Source organism: Diabrotica virgifera, chromosome 10 (assembly GCF_917563875.1).
Source record: "Diabrotica virgifera virgifera chromosome 10, PGI_DIABVI_V3a".
Taxonomy (NCBI): Eukaryota; Metazoa; Arthropoda; class Insecta; order Coleoptera; family Chrysomelidae; genus Diabrotica; species Diabrotica virgifera.
In genome coordinates this window covers 32,565,451-32,586,844 of record NC_065452.1, presented here as the reverse complement: position 1 = coordinate 32,586,844, position 21,394 = coordinate 32,565,451, and the positions used below count along the sequence as shown (strand labels likewise).

General features: G+C 31.7%; 1 protein-coding gene across 7 annotated transcripts in view; it reads left to right on the top strand.

Moving 5' to 3' along the window:
- The window catches only part of LOC114335194 (mucin-5AC), a 436,134-nt gene that overhangs the window by 2,011 nt on the left and 412,729 nt on the right, over nucleotides 1-21,394 (top strand). The gene's annotated exons all lie outside the window — the stretch shown is intronic.

Genomic DNA, 21,394 nt, shown 5'->3' with positions numbered 1-21,394 from the left:
ACAATTTTAAGAAGCCTATGAGATGTCATACGATAAATACCTAAATCATTTTATTTTTCTTTTTCATTTTATTTCTTATTATTTTATGTTCTAGTGTTTTTGGGTTGATTTCTTCTTTCCTGTGTTTATTTTGATTGTTTTCAAGATATATATTATTTTGGGTCTAACTAATATTTTGCAGATTTAATTTCTTTGTTTCTGCTCTTTTCTATTTTTTGAAATGTTGTGTTTTTGCGGTTGATCTGATTTCACCTTAAATTTTTTCTTTAAATTTCGTATTTGCTTAATTTTATGTCCTAGGAAAATTGTTTAGAATTTTTGATTTTATACTCTTAAATAATAATTGTCTTGTTATGCTTTTATGGTGTGATATATTTAACAAGGTTCTGAAACTAACTTCTTGAGGCATGTCTAATTTTAATATTATGTTTACATGGGGTTAAGCCAGAGATATTATATGCTTGTAATGGACATTACCAGATATTATTTTACCAATACATTGCCATTACCAACATTACATTTTTAACCAACTAATGTTTGAAGTTTCGACTTTCATTCCAGAAATCTTTCTCAAAAAATTATTTTGAATAAATTTCTATCAAAATCTATAACCAAGTTGATTAGTTGGTTAAAAATGTAATTTTCATTACCATCAATAACTGTGGTTTAACTCCATGTAAACATAATATTTAATATATTTTATTTTATCTTCATTTATTTTTATACTCATTTTCTTTGCGTCTTTATTCAATTATTGTTCTAGTAGTATTTTTTGCTTTTTTGTCATAAATTATCATTAATGCCAGATCGTCTGAACTCAGTTTACTATAAATTTAGTGTGATATAAGTTTGGTTTCCGTTTTTTTTTTGAAAATGTTTTATTTAAAATCTGTCCTTAACTGAGAAGTAAATTATTTGACAAAAATTAAATTTGGCCTGTAGAGGGAGATCCAGTGATCACCCTCTTTACATAAATTAAATTAAAACAAGTTAAAATAAGTTTAATTATCACAGATTATTCGAATCTTCTTGCTAGGTCCACTACTTTGAATCTCTTCAGGCGTCGTGCATTATTATGGTCATCAGTGAGGTTGCTGGCTCCAACTCGTTTGGATGAGATTCTAGTCTCTTGGTATACTTTTTGTAATATTCTGTTATTACTGTTTTTATGGATGGCACATTGAGGTTTTGCTCTATCACATAGTTTGGCACATACCAAGGGGCATTTAGCAATGTTCTAAGGACTTTTTCTGGAATCTCTGCAGTATTTCTAGGTTTATTTGACTGAGAATGATTTGGTTTCCTCAGAATATCTTTTAAAAGACAGTTACGACTGTAACTTGAAAATATATTTTTTTTCGGTTTTATTAGATATATCGTTCCCTCCATTTCTATTTTTCGTACCTTTTACGTGACTCTACCAAATTATTTAACATCTATCGTTAAGTTCTACATTATGTAGAGTTTGTTTTATCGTTTGTTTGACATCTAATATACATCTCGAAATTGAAAAACATTTATTTTTTAGCCAAAGGTTTTTGCGAAAAGCTGTGTTTTTTTGTAATACCTTCTAAATCCACTTTAGAACTGGTGCAGTACCCTGGAATCTGACTTTTGCTTTGGAACTTTTTAATATTATGTCAACTGACATAAAAGTTTTATTATATTACCTATTAATTGTGTGCATTTCTCTAATCATTTTTGTGTGTTAATGGAATGAAATGCACTTTTAGAATAAAAGAAAATTATTTTCAGATCTTTATCATATTCCTTGGGTCTTGTGATTGCTGCCATGTGATTTCCATATTTAATGGTAGTAAATGAAATATTATTATGTAAATTTACATTTTATTTACTAGATTCAAATTTTAACTAGTTTGTTCTGAATCTGTAAAAGTTCTCCTTACTTTTCTCGATATTTTAGTTTTTTATATAACGATCCAACTTTCTTATTGTAAGTTTGCCTTGGTTTTCTTTATTTCTTTCTTGTGGTTGCTGGTTTCCTATTTTTTATCACTTGTGCGCCATCCCACCAAATTCATATTGTTCTGAAGCTATTTCTTTGTGACATAATAATGTAATTTACTGTTTTCTTTGGTAAATAAAGCCACAATTCTAGTTTGAAATTAATTTATTGACGTTTCGACTTCCATGTAGGAAGTAGTTATCAAAATACAAAATATTCATAGGTTAAACAAATTTTGTTTATGTTGCTTGGTAAAAAAATTCTTCTAATAGTTTAATTTAATCTGACTCAATTATTTGCATTATATATATATTAATTTTGAATAGTTTAATATTACAGTTTTTGTAAACTGTATTTTATTTTGTTTTAATTCAAAATTAGTTGAAATTTTCTCTCAAAATGTTCTTTTGTTGGACGTAATTATTTATTTTAAAATATCAATCTAATCTTCTTTACCTGATCTTTGTTTATAAAGGAATTTTTTCTTTTCAGTATTTCTACAACGGTATAGTTGTAAAGATATTGTTGGATTTAAGTATCTTTCTGTTCCAAATATTTTAACGTCTCGTTTTTGACTCATGAACATTTGATGCACAATATTTTTGGTCATTATCTTAAATATCCTTAGTATTTCGTTTCTGACTCCCCTTTTTTTATTCACAATATTCAATAAATATCCTTTATATTGCTCTGAAGTTATCTTATGCTATTATAATACTATTTACCATTTTTATTGGGAGAATAAAACTTCTTTAATTTAATAATCATAATTGAATATCACTTATTGAGATAATAATTGAATAATATATAATAAAATAATAAAATTTTTGCGCTAAATCTTTAATGAAACTTCTTTAATTTAATAATAATGCATTAACACTTATTATAAGCTGCTTCAAAATGACAGGTGATGCATGTTAAAAACTATTTTGTGATCAAAATTAATTGAATTGTGTAAAAGTTTTTTGTTAAAAAATAATAATATAAGAAAATCTCATGTTCCAATGTCGCTTATCTGGTATTGGAATGGACAAACAAGGTAAAACAACGTAAACGTCATGACCTTTGGCAATTAAACGTATGTATATTAAACAAGAGAATTATGTAGTTAGCTGATGTAAATAATTCTAAAATGTATTTGTATACAGAAGTAGTACCAAAACTACCATTTTGTATTCAACTCCCTCAATATCATCTACATAATATTTTTGAACTTTAAATAAAAATTATTTAATGAATAAAGTTGACTGCCTTGCGCCAGAATGTCATAAAATATCCTAAACATTCCTTTGCTTCCCTAATTTTATTTTTCCATAAGTTTTTATTTTCTGCCATCTTCTTCTTCTTCATGCACCTCTTCCTTTTACCTTGTACCACATATTTTGGTCTCCCAAGCATGTATACCTGTAAGCAACACTGATGATGACATTTTTCACTGATGATGAGGGTCTTTTTAATATAAATATACCTTTTATAAAGGATTTTACTTAATGTTCTGTGATAAATGGCATACAGCCGACTACGGGCAATTCTATTTTCATTGTGGTTTTTGTAAATATTCTCATAATTCTGTATATTTAGTAATTGGTTCCTTAAGGGGGGAATGGATTGAAAATTTTGAAATTTTCGATTTTTTATTAGGTATTTTAAATAAAATTACATAACTTCAAGAATATTCTCTGAAAATTTCAGATTGATCGGATCAAAATTACCGAAAATACAGCATATTGAATATAAAGCAGCTTTGCAGGCGCTTCGCGCCAGCGCGCTTGAGCGTAGTGAGAGACGTTCAACAGCTGTTCATCCTCTTTTGTAAATTACTCCGCGATTATAAAACATTCCGGTGTGCATCACTTTACGATTTGACAGACAAAAAGTAATAGAAGATAATGTTGTCAAAATTTTAAACGCGTTTTTCTCAAAACTGCTGTTTTCAAAGGCGGTGGACATTGTTAACTCTTGATCAATCCACCTGAAATTTTGCATAAATTTTCTTTAGACATTTATTGAGGTAACGCTGTCGAGATATTTTTTGTTTTATGACTTTTTTTGTATAACAACAATAAATATGTTGATTTTTCACCCATTTTACAAGAAATTTCGATATTTTGATTTCTGAGTGATGTCAAAATTGGCAGCGTTACCTCGAGAAACTCGTAGGCCAAAAAAATCTTTTTGAATTTTTTTTTTACATGACATAATGACGATTTCTGATGTCCACAGCAAAATCCGTTTTTTTTTTAGGTGTCTGTAAATATTGGCCACCGTTGGCTTATTTTTAAATATTTTGATTTGCAATTTTTTTGAATATTCTTTCAATTGTACTGAATATAATTATTGATTTAAAAATAAAATAATTCTACCGTGGTTTAAAAAAATCACAAAAATGTGCTTGAAATGTTAATTTCAAACCATACCCCCCTTAAATGAATAAACAACGACTTTATATAATTTTCTAGTATTTTGTATATATTTTTCATTATTAACTTTAATTTTAAAATAATTGTAACTATAAAATACTTCGTGTCTAATATACTTAACCACACTAACACTGCACGTAATGTCTTAACCAACTAAATTATCATCAGACTTATTAACTTGCATGAAATAACAATTAAGTTTTTTGTACATGTGTGTACTAACTCTTGTGACTAACCTGTTCTAACATAAACGTAACAAATTAACAAAAAATGTATGTTTATATGTTATATACTTGATCTTTTTTCTGCACTGTCCCATATAATGCTTCATTAATATCTTATTTCTCGCGCACCACAGATTTCTATTTTTCGCTATATATGTATGTACGTAATAAGACACCTTTTTAATCATTTACTTCCTACAAATAATAAAATTTACGAATGAGACTTTTGTATATAAACGTTTATATAAGAAAACTATATACAGGGTGGTTCATCTTATTCGCCTCGGTCTCTACGAAAAACGCCTTGATATTTAAAACAAAATGTTGTCACAGAAATGTACAGGACCATTAACACTAAAATAGTGTGAATTATACAGGGTAGGTACAATGTACTAAATCTAAAAATAATGTGAATTATACATGGTGTTCAAAAAAGTGATATATCAAAGTTATATTTTTTCTTATGGAGCACCCTATATCTGATAACATTTTTGAATTGCCCTTAAAAAATAAGCTATACTTTTATAAGCGTTCGCTATGCCTAAATACACGCTGTTTTGATTTATTTCGACTTTTATAAAAATGTAAAGTTTTATAAATAATAAATATCTACGAATCTAAGAATCGGTGACAAATTTTTTTTTGAATCTTAACCTTTCAGAGATAACGTGGCATGATGGTACATTAAGTGTAACGTGCGGACTCACAGTCCGCACATCCAGAAAAGGTCCAAAAATTAAATATTTTTGGAAAAACGGTCTGAGGACTTGTCAATTGTTTAAATAAAAAGACAAAAAAACATTTGCAAACAAATTTATTATAACTTGCACTTAAACTCATGCTTCAAAAATAAAAGTGAACGGATATATCCTTTTCACATTTGGAGTCCTATAAATCACAAAAACCTAAATTAAAAAAAAGACAAAACAATTATTTCTAAGAAACTAAACAATGACTAAATAAAAAACAAATGTTTGAGCTGCGCAAAGTAGATACATGAATGAACGGAAATAAGTCCATCTTCGCTGCTGTCTTCGGAGATTCTAAGATTCTCTCCTCAATGTCTTCTTCCATGTCGGTATCGTGGTCCTGTACTTCTTCATAATCTCCTTCCAAACTAGCATCATCATCATCAGGTTTAGCTTCTGGCTCAGAATCAGAGAGAAATTCCGCATGCAACTTTTCAAGATATGCTAGTTGCTTTTCGAAACTCATCTTAAAAATCTGTAACAAAAATAAGTTTATATCAATCAAATATACAGAAAACGTAATCAGTAGATCACTCCCAATTATAAATTACATAAACATTTTTATATTTACCTTAAAAACAAAATATTTTAAAATTGAATCTTACCTGAAGATTTGCGACAACTTGTATAACGTGCGGACTCACGTTCCGCAAGTCAATATAGCAGCAGAACTAAACGCACTAAGACAATTCTCACAACAGTACTGAATAGAGTAGAGTATCCCCTCACTTGAAGCTAGCGAGCACGCCACGAGCGAGATCGTAATTAATCGTCAGAAATCGACAAATATTTAGACAAGCGGAATCATAGTCCGCACGTTAACTCTGAAAGGTTAATAATAGGCTATTCAGCATATTTAAACATATTATTATTGTAACAAAATTTTGTATAGGGTGGTCAAAATATTAGATTGTTCTATTAACATATTCAAGCCTTAATAACATAACGTACTTATTTTAAATGAAAAACCCTTTAACACGTTCGATGCGCATGTCGCTTATCTTCGGTTTCTCTCTCCAGTGCAGGTGTCACCAATGAGCGACATGTGCTTACTTACATTACATTACAAAAATGAGTTCAGGTTCTGTGAAAAGTACTTAAAAAAAAGACGCAGCGACCGTGTTAGGTGAAGACATCTATAGATCTACCTATCAGGAGACATATCTAGTAAGAAAAGGGAGGAGAAAATATAAACTATATATACTGACATTTAATTAAGAATGATTCATCAGATCTTTCCAATTTATCTCTGAAAAATCACATAGCAACTAGCAATCCACTCTAGACGTTGCCCAAAGCTATACGTATCAGCGCCAGCGTATAATTGTTTCAAAAATGCTACTGACGATTTTTCTAGTTGATTGTGCTTGGTTTGTAATTGTTAATGCGTTCTATAACAGGTCGTCGCTAAATCACAGCAATATATTGTCTAGTACCAATAAAATGTTTCATTTAAGTGCTCTTCTTAAGTGATTTATTATATCGTTGTACCCAGACATGTTGATTACAAACTACCTATATTTAGTCTGTTAGTTGGATGGCTAACTGCTATTAAGGTTTTATCTAAACGTCATCTCTTTTTTCTTCTTTTTTTTTTCTTCTTAAGAAATAATTAAATAACTAAATCTTCTAATATCTCTGCTCTAACTTTAATTAAAGTTGGCAACCATCTTGGCTAATCCATACATTTATTTTACATACATTCGGAGATTTTTTTAGGACGATTTCCGATGTGGAAATCTAAACGTCAGAAATAAAATTATTTTAGTAAAATAAGTAAAATTTTAGCTATCTCTAGTAAAAACCACAAGAAAATAGTTTCAGAACAATAATACATAATTAAGCATATACTATATATCCATAAAAGATTCATCAGCGTATTCGTCAGTAGTATGTAATGTATGTAAGTCTATATGTTACAGTAAAAACCCGATTTCAGTTAAAACCCGAATTTACTAGGAAAAACTAGTTTTAACTGTGGGCTTTAGACAATTCTAGTTTTATCTAGTGAAAACTAGTACTATCAAATAATATTTTCAGTTAATTCTAGTTGAGACTAAGCATATTTCAGCCAAAACTAGTTTTTTACTAAACTTTTCAGTAATTTCCAGATTCAACGAAAACTCGGTAAATAATTTGCTACTCCGGTTATTTGCAAATAATTTCTCTAAAACTTAAAATACTCTGGACAAGATCGTAAACGTAAAAAACCCAAATCTTTTTGACCACGTTGTTGTGTTATTGTCTTGCATCCAGGCTGCTAATATTTTCTTGATATCTTGGTTAGCTCGCTCGACTGAACCTTGACTCTGTCTGTGCCTTGGTTTTCCATCAACTAATTTTTTCTCAGGCCAGTATGACATTATCTCATTTATAACTGCATTACCGAACTCTCGGCCAAATGCATGGTGCGCCAAAAGTCAAGAATATATTCGTTAATAAAATTGATAAGCAACTTCTTGCGCCCTTTTAAGTTGTAATGGTTTCAACAAAACAAATTTTGTTAAATGGTCTTGATAAACCGTAAAAAACTTGTAGCCGTGATCCTATTGTGATTGCATATCGATCAAATCTACCTAACATCGACTATTTATTTCTGAATGCAATATAGGTTTCGACACAAGACCCCTCTTCGCTCTATTCTTCTTCCGTTGGCAGGTTTCAAACATTAATATAAAATTATTGAACATATCAATTGTTATATTTGCGAATTTTCTTTCAGTTTTAGTCTTCAACCTATCCCAACCTCCATAATCCATAACCAATAGCAACGTTTAAAACCTCCATAGCCAATAGCAATAGCTTCAATTATATCAAACATGTCTTCAGCAGGTATCTATATAATATTGAAATTTAACTGAATTTAGCAGTCTAATGTAGTTTTGACTAGTTAAAACTAGAACTAGAAAACTAGAATTAGAAAGTTGCATCTAAGTGAACTTTTTAACAAAACTAAAATTTTAAGGATTATTTTGGTGAAAATTAGCTCTTCTGCGATGGAAGTTGCCAGATCTGCTAACAATTCTCGAATTTCTGCATTCACATGAACCGAATAAACAGATAGCAATTACGTGGTAAGCTCAATGGTTTTATAAAAATACGTGCTACAACTAGATAACTGGAGTTAGCTAGTTGTAGCATTCGGTGTATGTCGTATTCACGATTAGTTCGATTAAACAATAGCTTGATAACTTATCTTGTCAAGTTTTAACACTGAATATTAGGGGCATTTGAGTTTTATCAACTTCCGTCAGCCATAAATAAATACTTAATCCGTTTGGAGCGAGTTATCAAGTTTTTACACAATATGGAGGCAAATAAAATACATCTTGTGAACTAGTTATCTCAAAAACGTCAATTTTGGAGCTATCGAGTTATAGTACTAAGGCGGCGAATAACGTCGAGCATAAACGCACATATTCACATTTCCCAATGAAACTAAAATATACAGGGTATAACAAAAATACAGGTCATAAATTTAATCACATATTCTGGGACCAAAAATAGTTCGATTAAACCTAACTTACCTTAGTAGAAATGTGTACATAAAAAAAGTTACAGCCCTTTGAATTTACAAAATGAAAATCGATTTTTTTCAATATATCGAAAACTATTACAGATTTTTTATTGAAAATGGACATGTGGCATTCTTATGGCAGTATCATCTTAAGAAACAATTATAGTGAAATTTGAACATCCCATAAAAATTTTATGGGGGTTTTGTTCCTTTAAACCCCCCAAACTTTTGTGTACGTTCCAATTAAATTATTCTTCTAGTACCATTAGTTAAACACAATGTTTTTAACACTTTTTGCCTTTTAGTACTTTTTCGAAAACTCAGTTTTTGTCAAGACATTTTGAATATTTGTCAAATCCACCAGATATTTGTATATGGTTAAGTACGATTATGGAGACTTTGTAATAATAAATATGAAAAGTTATTTATGATTTATATTTTTAGGTATATTTTGAACCATATTAAAAAAGAAGCCACATCTCGATAAAAGATGCCTTCTCGAAAAAATACAAAGAGGCAAAAAGTTTTAAAAACACTGTGTTTAACTAATGGTACCTAAGTAATATTTTAATTGGAACGTACACAAACATTTGGGGGGTTTAAAGGAACAAAACCCCCATAAAATTTTTATGTAAACATATTAATAAATAAGCCTTAACTCGATAAAAACTGCCTTATCAAAAAAATATGAAGAGGCAAAACAGTTTTAAGAATATTGAGTTCAACTAATGGTACCACAATAATAATTTAATTGAGACGTATACAAAAGTTTGGGGGTTTAAGGGAGAAAAACCCCCATAAAATTTGTATGGGATGCACAAATTTCACTATTATTTTTCTTTAAGATGTCCCTGCCATGAAAATGTCACATGTCCATTTTCAATAAAAAATCTGCAATAGTTTTCGATATATTCGAAAAAATCGATTTTCATTTTGTAACTTCAAAGGGCTGTAACTTTTTTTCTGTGCATATTTGTACTAAGGTAAATTAGGTTCATTCGAACTATTTTTGGTCCGAGAATATGTGATTTAATTTATGATCTGTGTTTTTGTTACACCCTGTATATGTATATTATTTACTTTTTTAGAAATACCAGTAAATCCAATACAATTTTATTTATTTCAGTACTCTGACTTCTGAATGTTCGACTTCGACAAATGTAGAAATTATTAGCGATCTGTAACGCAATTAAAATTATTATCTTTGCAATTAAAAATCACGTCAGCGACCACTTTCGATTCGAGAATGATAGGCGTGTATTATCTTAGTCAATAAAATTGAGCGGCATAGATTATTTGGACTATTTTGTATGAACTTAACGAGCGACATATCTTTATTGCGAACGTGTGTCAAGTATACTGCTGTCATCAATTTTATGTCTTCATTAAGTTCCACAATTCCACACTTTGATTTAAATATTTTACACCGAGAATTTAACATTACACAACAGAAATACATGTTCAATAAAACTTATAGTACAATATATTGTACGTACTTCTTAATTCCTTTTAGTTTTTAGCCAGTTAGTTCCAATTTCACTACCTTTCCCGATGTTTCTTTAGTTCAAAAAACTTTGTTCTAGATTTCTTTCTTCATCGTGTTCAGATGATATCTCCTACTAGACCAGGGCGCATCTGTAAATATATTAGTACATTTGGACGTTGAGAGACTCAAATTTTTTTGCAGAAATTGCTTGAAAATAAATCAAATAATAATATTTGAGTTATCCTCCCTCTCAAAAAGGTCCGGAAGATTGTTTAAATAATCAAAATGTCAAAAAATGAAGGGAAAATTCGATTTTTTTCTTCGTTTTTTAATTATAACTTTAAAAGTATTCATTTCCGAGAAAAGTTGTACTAACATAAAAGTTGCGTAATTAAATTTCCTACAATATAGAGTTGGTCAAAAATTTAAAAAATAGTCACCCTTGTTGCAAAATAGCAATAATTGCGAAAAAAACATACAAAAACAAGTATTTGCATTTTACGCTTTTCAACCATTTATGTTACACTTAGGACCTTCATATTTCACCCAGAAAAAGTTTATGATACAGTAAAATAATATTATAAATTTCGTTAAGATCGATTTCATAGATTTTGCAAAATAAATTTTAAAATCCAGCTTTCGCAAAAAAAATCATTTTTTCAAAATGTTACAGGACTGAAAATAAAGCAGATAGCAAGTTGAATTTTTTTTTTGCTTATAGAAGTGTACTGTACCTTTCATTTGCAATTTTGCAAAATTTAAATCGATTAAAACCACGGCGTCAGGAATTTTTTAAATAAACATTAAATATTGGTGCTACGCGCAGGACAGCGGATAGTTTGCTCTGATTGGACATTCCAATGACCTTTGATAATGATTGATACATTTTAATTTTTATTACATTTCGATATAAATAAATAAATTTGTTTATTGCAAAATAAAAACACATACTCTATCCTTTGAAATAACACTTTAATATTAGCAAAAACTTCCTTTGTTCATATATTTTAACTAAGAGAATAAAAGTTTATTATTTTTAAACATAATATGCAATTGTTTCAACAATATTTCAAAAACAATAATAATATTAGTTTGATTTTTGTGGAATTAAAATATTAAAATACAACAAAATATAGAATAAGAAAATAATATATTAGATAAAGATTGGAAGAACTTTGGTGGAAATCAACTTGTGTAAATCGAACAGAGCTGTCCTGCGCGTAGCACCAAAAACTAATGTTTATTTAAAAAATTTCCTGTTGCCGTGGTAATTAATCGGTTTTAATTTTGTAAATTGAAAATGAAAGGTACAGTACACTTCTATAAGCAAAAAAAATTTCAACTTTCTATCTGCTTTATTTTCAGTCCTGTAACATTTTGAAAAAATGAATTTTTTTTTGCGAAAGCTGGATTGCAAAATTTATTTTGCAAATTTTATTGAACCGATCTTAATGAAATTTATAATATTGTTTACCTGTATCATAAAGTTTTTCTGAGTGAAATGTGAAGGTCCTAAGTGTAGCATAAATGGTTGAAAAAAGTAAAATGCGAATACTTGTTTTTGTATGGTTTTTTCGCAATTATTGCTATTTTGCAACTAGGGTGACTATTTTTTAAATTTTTAACTAATTCTATATTGTAGGAAATTTAATTACGCAGCTTTTATGTTAGTACTAGAAAATTGTCTAGTTTCAATAAAAAATCTCTAATAGTTTTCGATATATGAAAAAAAATCAATTTTCATTTTGTAAATTCAAAGGGCTGTAATTTTTTGTGTGCACTCTTGTTTATAGGAAAGTGAGGTTCAATCAACCTATTTTTGACCCCAGAATCTGTGGTATAATTTATGACTAATCTTTTCGGGACACCCTGTATATTTTCAATATTCTTCTGCCTCCTTGTTCTGTAGGTCAAAAATTATTCTGTGGATTATGAAAAAAATAAACACACAGACAATATGCTGAATAAATATGATTTACAAAAATATTCAGCGATGGAGATGCTGTATTTATTCATTTTTGATTTTAGAATTATAATATATGACCTTCACATTTTACTTCGTGGTTTCTAAGAAACAATAAGTCTATTGTGTAAAATTCCAAAATCGAAAAAAATACTGACGATAAATATCAAGCGTCAATTTTATCCTGTATATACAGGGTGTAACAAAAATACAGGTCATAAATTAAATAACATATTCTGTGAACCTAACTTACCTTAGTACAAATGTGCACACAGAAAAAGTTACAGCCCTTTGAAGTTACAAAATGAAAATCGATTTCTCAATATATCGAAAACTATTACAGATTTTTTATTGAAAATGGACATGTGGCATTCTTATGGCACATCTTAAAAAAATTTAGTGAAATTTGTGCACTCCATAAAAATTTTATGGGAGTTTTGTTCACTTAAACCCTCCAAACTTTTGTGTACGTTCCAATTAAATTATTATTGTGGTACCATTAGTTAAACACAATGTTTTTAAAACTTTTTTGCCTCTTAGCACTTTTCGAAAGGCAGTTTTTTCGAGATTTTTGAATATTTGTCAAATCCACCACATATGTATTTGTATATGAAACTTTACATATAATTTACATTCTAAGTTATATTTAGAACCATATTAAAAATAAGCGATCTCGATATAAGGTATCGAAAAAATACTAAGAGGCCAAAATGATGATATATTTTTTCTTAAGTTAGCAAAACTTGCAAAACTTAATATATGCTGTAAAATCTGGTATATTGTGTTAAGAACATAACTTTACTTGTGCAATAAACAGGTTTTAACAGTTTTTTCATTGAACTGGATTTATAAGGTAGCACGTAATAAATTATTGTTCAATCCAAGGCCCCAAATTAATAATTTTATAGCTTTCATAATTTATTGTTTAAATTTTTAATTAACTTAAGTACATTTACCTTAATTGAGGCTAAATAATTACTACCGAAATTAATGCCTTATTTATTACATTTTAAACGGTATCCGGTATTTTAGTACATTAAAACATTTTTGCGGGCTTAATTATACTAAGTAGCGGAAAGCACTGACGAATATGTATAAGTACTGAGTTATCAGAGATGAAGAAACAATTTCGTGCACATCTGCACCATTTGTTTAATCTACGAAATATTGTCTTTCCACTCTTTTTCTATTATATTTCTGGTTTCACGTGTTTCTTTGCCTGGTACGGATCTGCACTGTTTTTCGGCGATCTATGAAAATATAAAGTTCTTTAGCCGTTCATTGATTCTGTAGCAGGATTTTTCTTGTGCGAGGAAACATTTCTAACAGGCTTTTTTATGGATAGGGATAAATTTTGATTCGCACCACTTATCAGACCATTAAACGGTGATACATACTTACCATGTTGCACATATCCAGTAATACATCCATGCCAATCTCGCCAATTGCTTTTACAGTCTCCGTTTGTATGCCATCTATCCCTAAAGTGTTTTGTTTCTTAATTTGTTGAGATCTTTCTCTACTTCTTCTACTAAAATGATTGGTTGTGCCTGTTTGATTGCATGTTTTTTGTGTTCTGGGACTGATCCATGTTTTCAAATGTCTTTGTATCATTTGGAGAAATATTTTTCCAGGTATCTCAATATAAAAACTATATAAACGCTTTACACATAATGAGTCAACACCTCAGCATTAATATGATAAAAAATATTCATGTATACTCGAGGATATGGACTGATATAAGGAGACCTTTGGAAATAGACCATTGCTCTACAGCCCATCGTGGCCCAAGGCCAGGACCCACAACGGGTTTTAGAGCCAGAAAAAAACTGGTGCTCCCAGTTTTTTGTTCCATTCTGTAGCGCCGTCTCAAAATGAGTAAAGATTGAATTGTGAATAATTTCTTACACCCACCCAGTGCAATAATAGCCCACCTGTTTATAGGATTTCTCCTTTTAAATGTGCCTATCTTCTAGAGATGTTGGCGACCACATTGACCACATCTTATTCTACTCACAGCAGTCCGAAATAGATCAGTTGACGTTAGACCAGTCCACTAACTAAAATTGGCCAACCAGGATATACGTCTACGTCCAGGGCCCTCAATCTTGCCTTGCAGAATTACCTGTAGAAGTCGGTATTTATTATGACGCATAATGTGGCCAAATTTCTGTTCTTTACGGTACTAATAATTTCGTTGTATTTTCTTAGCCTTACTTTCAAAAAATTTAGTTCGTAATATTGATTAACAGTGATTATTGAATAGTATTTCGTTGTAACAACAATTTATTTTTTTGTTTCAACGAACTTTTAGACATTGATGAATGTATTTGGTTATTGTCATAATGATTGAATAATAATTGTGAAAATAATTAGAGTACATTAATCAATAACACTCAATTTATTCAGCCAATAAGTTAGTTTCGTATATTTAATAAATAATGGTAATTTTGGCAGCAAAACACTTTCTTGATTTCGTAGATAATAAGCAATTGCCTTGGTATATCGTGACAACGTACAAATTTCATTAAAACAATGTACAAATGTTGTTAATATAGAGTAATATTTGATTATTCTATTGATGTAAACTGATTGTTGTGACAACGAATGCATTAATCAATCTACTACTGTGTTTAATATCCACAATCAATGCGGTCATGGTAACAATAAACGCAGTTATTAAAACAAAATGTTTTGCTTGACCATTTGAAATGTAACGGTTTTTCCTTATCGTGATACCCCGAGCTTCTCTGTGTGTTACCATTGTTTAAAAAAGAATTCTTTGTTAAACAATGCTGTTACCTCTGCCGAAGTGCCGAATAATTTCATTTCGTTTCCAAGTGTACCTAGTCCGTACTGGAAGGAAGTTTTTGTGTGTCTATTATCGTATTCATTTTTTTCGAATACTGAGAAAACTAATTGGTATTTTTGAAAAATTTAAACGCAGAATAAAATATTACAGTATCATCGAGGGTCTGAAGTCCCTGAAAACTTCTATAATGATTATTTTAATAAGTCACGGGGGTGAAAAGGAGAAAATTTAGTATGCTTTTTAATTTCAAATATACCATTCAAAAGAAACTTTTTGTTTATTCTAAGGGACTTTCAGCCCTCGGTAATAATGTAATCTTTTATTCTCCGTTTAAATTTTTCAAAAATACTTATTAGTTTTCTCAGGATTCCAAACAAAAAATGAATGCGTTTAAAAGGAATTCGATCGAAATTTTGCACCTGCTCTCTCAAAAAGGATTAAAGTGTTATACATTTTTGGAATCACTATTTCAAACGCTTTTAAATGAGCTGTCACATGATTTACTTTCCCATTTAAAAAAATCAAAGTTTTGTCTGTCACCTGAACAGGGATCGCGTAAAGTTCGAAATATTGATGTTATAATATAGTTTGATTATTTTAAAAATCGACCTGTCCAAGCGTTTTGCTTATGTGCTAAAAATAAATAAGTTAATAAGGGGGAGGTAACACTTATTCCAGCGCACTGTATAAGTGAAATCATATGAGAAATCACACAGTGTAAAGTCCATTTGGTTTTGGTTTAGGACAAAAAAAGGGGGATTTGCAAAATTATTATTAATCAATTAATAACATGCATTGAGTTAATGTATTCAGTAATTATTAATATAAAATACGTTCATAGTAGGAATGAATGAAACTGATTGTAGAAATGAATAGAATTGCTTGTAAGAATAACCGTATTTATTGTGGAAATGAACGGAATTAATTGTAAGAATAAATGGAAATAATTGTAGAAATAAACGAAATTGACTGGATGCATGAAGCAGTATACGTTAGGAGAAATAACACTGTTATTGACACAACTAATAGTCTTCGTCGGTCAATTAACGACGTTGTTGTTTCAATTAATAGTGTCCGTTGACTCAGTGAACAGTGTTCGTAATATCCATAAAGTGATATTATCGTATACATATTGCTTTTGTTGTCTGAATTAACATTTTTATTAATATAATTAATATTTTTATTAATATTACGTACCTTTTTCGTTGAGTGTAGGAAAATAGTTATGTTAGTTGTGTGGTGTATATATGAGACCCTCAACATACGTCGGTTGCACCACATTTAAAATACCTCTAATCGTTTTATGGCATCTACTGTAACGCTAAATTCACACACATCGATTTTTGACGGTCGATTTTTATCGCCCGTCCAAATTCCGATAGCAAACCACATGCGAGAACAGAACATTTCAAACCCGCCGATTGTTCTCGCATGTGATTCACTATAGGAATTTGGACGGGCGATAGAAATCGACCGTCAAAAATCGATGTGTGTGTATTTAGCGTAAGAATACAGCTTTCTACTCCGTAGAGGAGGACACTAAAGACGTAACATCTAAGAATTCTTATGCGTATATTGATACCTAAAGATAAGTTGGAGATAATCTTCCTAAGAGTGTTAAAAGAGCTTCTGGCTTTTATAGCACGAGTTTTTATTTCGTAGCTATGATCGAAAGTATCCTTAATATTGCAGCCCAAATAACATATTTTTTCCACTATTTCTAAAGGTGAGTCGCTTATTAATCTAGTAGTCTAGTCGCAACATAGGGGGTCCCGTGTACACTTTTAGGTCGCCGCGATTTGATGGTGGTATTATAGGTTTTTTTGGTCTATGGAAGTGGTCTGGAAGCCCAAATGTGGTGTGTTTAATTGTTATTAACGAATTATGGTAAAATTAGTTATTTTTCAGGAATTATTAGAAGCTCTGTAAATAAATTGATAGTGTTGAGGTCTTTTCTGATGTATTTTTGGCCGCTGAACCGAATACGACTAGTCGCGATTACTCAAAATGTGTTCTTATTTTGTTAATAACAAAATAATTGTTTATTCGCCGAAAAGCTCGAAATGCGCTATCTACAGCAAGTTTGTAGTTTTTTCGTAGTATTTTAATACGCAAAATCGATTGCCACTAGTAGTGATAGCTTAAATCACGTTCCGACTTTGTTATTAATAAATTATTGCAAAAAGAACAGTTGCTCTAAATTTTAAAAAACCACTTGTATTGACATGAAATTTGGTATACGCGCAGCTAACATGTCAAACAAAACAAGTGATATTGTGCCGATGTTTGCTTTTACCCTAGGGGTGAGTTTCACCCCTTTTCGGGGGTGAAAAAAGAAACCTTTAAAATAAGTCCGGAAGTGGATAAATTGATTAATACTAAGCAACTCTTGTTCTATACAATGTTTTCACTAAATCAATACTTTTCGAGTTATTTGGTTTTTTGTTGAAAAATGAACATATTCACTCGCAAATAACTCAAAAAGTATTGAGTTAGTGAAAAAACTGTATAGAACAAAAGTTGCTTAGAATTAATCAGTTTATCCAATTCCGGATATATCCGGTTGTATCCCGAAATAACCTGTATCCCGAAATAACCAAAGTACGTGCCTCCTAGCGGCGGGATACGGGCAACAATACATTGGCTTATAGGGCAGTCCTTACAGTAGGGATCCTGGCCTATACAGAAAAATGCAGGCGGGTGTGGGGTAATACTGCACTTTGGTTGCATTGGTGGTGTATTGGCTAAACGTGCAGGGCAGGGTATGGTGCTGATAGAAAAGGCATTCAGGCATCAAATATCCAAAAATCTTTTCAGGCCATAATAATGAAAAGACCTTCTCCAAACGCAATAAAAACTTATACTGAAATGATGGCATCTCCTGAGGTAAAATGTTCCGGAAGTAAAATGAGCCTCCGTTCGGATCTCCGGGTGAGGACTATCTCAGGGGGAACACCATTACAGGTTAGAAAAATCAGGATAGGGTCTTGGAATCTTGGTAGTCTTACAGGTAAGAGTCTGGAGTTAGTGGATGCGCTCAAACGAAGAAGAGTCCAAATTGCTTGTATTCAAGAAACTAGGTGGAAAGGACAAAGGGCGAAAGAACTAGGTGAAGGATACAAATTGTGGTATGTAGGGAGTAGTAACACTAGAAATGGAGTTGGTATAATTGCTGATAGTGAAATGAAAGATAACGTAGTAGAAGTTGTAAGAACGAGTGATAGAATGATTTCAGTGAAATTTGTAATTGATAAAGAGGTATTGAATGTTGTGTGTGTGTATGCTCCCCAAACAGGTCTGGGTGAGAATGAAAGAAGAGCTTTCTATGATCAATTAGGAGACGTACTGAGTGATATTCCAGCAGAAGAGAAGGTTATAATAGGAGGTGATTTCAATGCACATGTGGGCCAAACCAAGACAGGATATGAAACAATACATGGGGGATTAGGCTTTGGAACTAGAAATGAAGCTGGAGATGACATGCTTGAATTAGCAACAGCATTGGATATGGTGATTGTTAACACATTCTTTAAAAAGAGAGAAACTCAACTTATTACCTACAAAAGTGGACAACATCAATCCCAAATAGACTACTTCATGATAAGGAAAGAAGACATACGTGAATGCAAGGACTGCAAGGTAATAGTGAGTGAGACAGTAAGCCAACAACATAAGCTGCTTGTTCTGGACATCGAAGTAAAAAGCGAAACTAAACAAAAATATCGGAGAGGACCACAAAAAATCAAGTGGTGGCTGCTGAAAGATGAGAAAGAAGGTCTATTCAGGAGAAGAATAGTAGAAAAAATATGTTGGAACATGAAAGGAAGCCCTAATACAATTTGGAGAAAAATGGCCAGTAGTATTAGAGAGACTGCTATTGAAATACTTGGGAAAACGTCAGGAAAAAAGTTCGAGGATAAAGAGACTTGGTGGTGGTCAAACGAAGTACAAGGAAAAATAAAAGAGAAGAGAAAATTATATAAAAAGTGGCAAGAAACCAGATCCGACACAGATCTTCAAAACTATATGGTGGCGAAAAAGGAAGCGAAAGTAGCAGTAGCAAAAGCCAAAGCAGAAGCGTATTCAAACCTATACGATCAACTTGATACCAGGGAAGGCGAAACGAAGATATATAAAATAGCCAAACAGAGAGCAAAGAAAGCAAAAGATTTTAATCAGATTAGATGTATCCGAGATGAAAATAATAAAATACTAGTTCACGAAAGGGAAGTCAAAAAGAGATGGAGAAAGTACTTTGACAGCTTATTAAATGAAGAATTTGACAGACAGCCTGTAGAGTCAACGGAGACAGTAGCAGCAATGGTCACCAAAATAACCAACGAGGAAGTGGCTCAAGCGCATCAAAAAATAAAGAAAGGAAAAGCGGTAGGACCAGATGATATTCCTGGGGAAGTATGGAGAGCATTGGGAGAGACAGGAACAAGATGGCTAGCAGGTCTATTTAATAGAATTATGGAAGTCGGACAAATGCCAGACGAATGGAGAAGCAGTATACTGGTACCTGTTTACAAAAACAAGGGAGATATACAACAATGTACAAACTACAGGGCTATAAAACTGCTTAGCCACACCATGAAAATATGGGAAAGAGTAATTGACAGACGGATACGTGAAGAGACCGAAATATCCGAGAATCAATTTGGCTTTATGCAGGGTAGATCAACAACAGATGCAATTTTCATTATAAGGCAGTTGATGGAAAAATACAGGAGTAAAGAAACAAGCGCTGATATGGTATTCATTGATCTTGAGAAAGCATATGATAGAGTTCCTCGAGAGATTCTGTGGTGGGCACTCAATACGAAAGGAGTCCCTGGTGAATATGTAAAGATTGTGAGGGATATGTATGAGGGAGTTACGACTAGTGTTAGGACAGGTGTGGGAGAGACTGATAAATTTAATGTGAAAGTAGGATTGCACCAAGGCTCGGTGCTTAGTCCGTATTTATTCTCATTAGTTTTGGACCAGATAACAGCGAAACTACAGGGTAACATTCCATGGTGCTTAATGTATGCTGATGATGTCGTGTTAGTAGGAAATAGTGAAAGAGACTTAGAACAAAAACTGGAACAGTGGAGACATGCTCTGGAGGAAAAAGGTTTAAAACTTAGTAGGACAAAAACAGAGTATTTGGAATGTTCATTTAAAGATGGAGCTACTACAAATAAAATGGTATCTTTGGATGGTGAAATGATTGTGAAAAGCAATAGTTTTAAGTACCTAGGATCGGTATTACAGAGTAATGGAGAAATAGATGGAGATGCATGCAGTAGAATTAGGGCTGGATGGATGAAGTGGAAAGAAGCGAGTGGTGTGTTGTGTGACAGAAAAATTCCAATGAAGCTGAAGGGAAAATTCTATAAAACAGCCATAAGACCGGCTATGATGTACGGAACTGAATGTTGGGCAGTGAAAAAGAAAGAGGAACAACGAATGCATGTGGCGGAAATGAGAATGCTTAGATGGATGAGTGGAGTGACAAAGAAGGATAAAATTAGAAATGAGTATATTAGAGGAAGTCTAGGTGTGGCACCAATTGATGCCAAAATGAGAGAGCATAGGTTAAGATGGTTTGGTCATGTTCAACGTCGAGACGTTAATCACCCAATACGAAGAATAGCTGAAGTGCAGATTCCTGGAAGGAGTAGGAGAGGAAGACCAAAGAAGACCTGGGGGGAGGCGATAAGGCAGGACATGTTGGTAAAGGGGATTAACATTGATATGACCCAAGACAGAATTGGGTGGAGAAATGCAATTAGGGAAGCCGACCCCGCATAGGGATAAGGCAAAGAGAATGATGATGATCCAATTCCGGACTTATTTTAAAGGTTTCTTTTTTCACCCCCGAAACGGGGGAAACTCACCCCCAGGGTAAAAGCACACATCGGCACAACATCAATTATTTTGTTTGACATATTAGCTACGTGTATGCCAAATTTCATGTCATTCCAAGTGGTTTTTTAAAATTTAGAGCAAAAGCCGTGAGTAAACGTACTATAAACCGCTATTTTTGCAATAATTTAATAATAACAAAGTCGGAACGTGTGAAAGCTATCACGACTAGTGACAATCGATTTAGCTTATAAAAATACTATGAAAAAGACTACAAACTTGCTATAGATAACGCATTTCGAGCTTTTCGGCGAATAAAGAACTATTTTGTTATTAACAAAATAAGAACACATTTTGAGTAATCGCGACTAGTCGCATTCGATTCAGCTACCAAAAATACACCA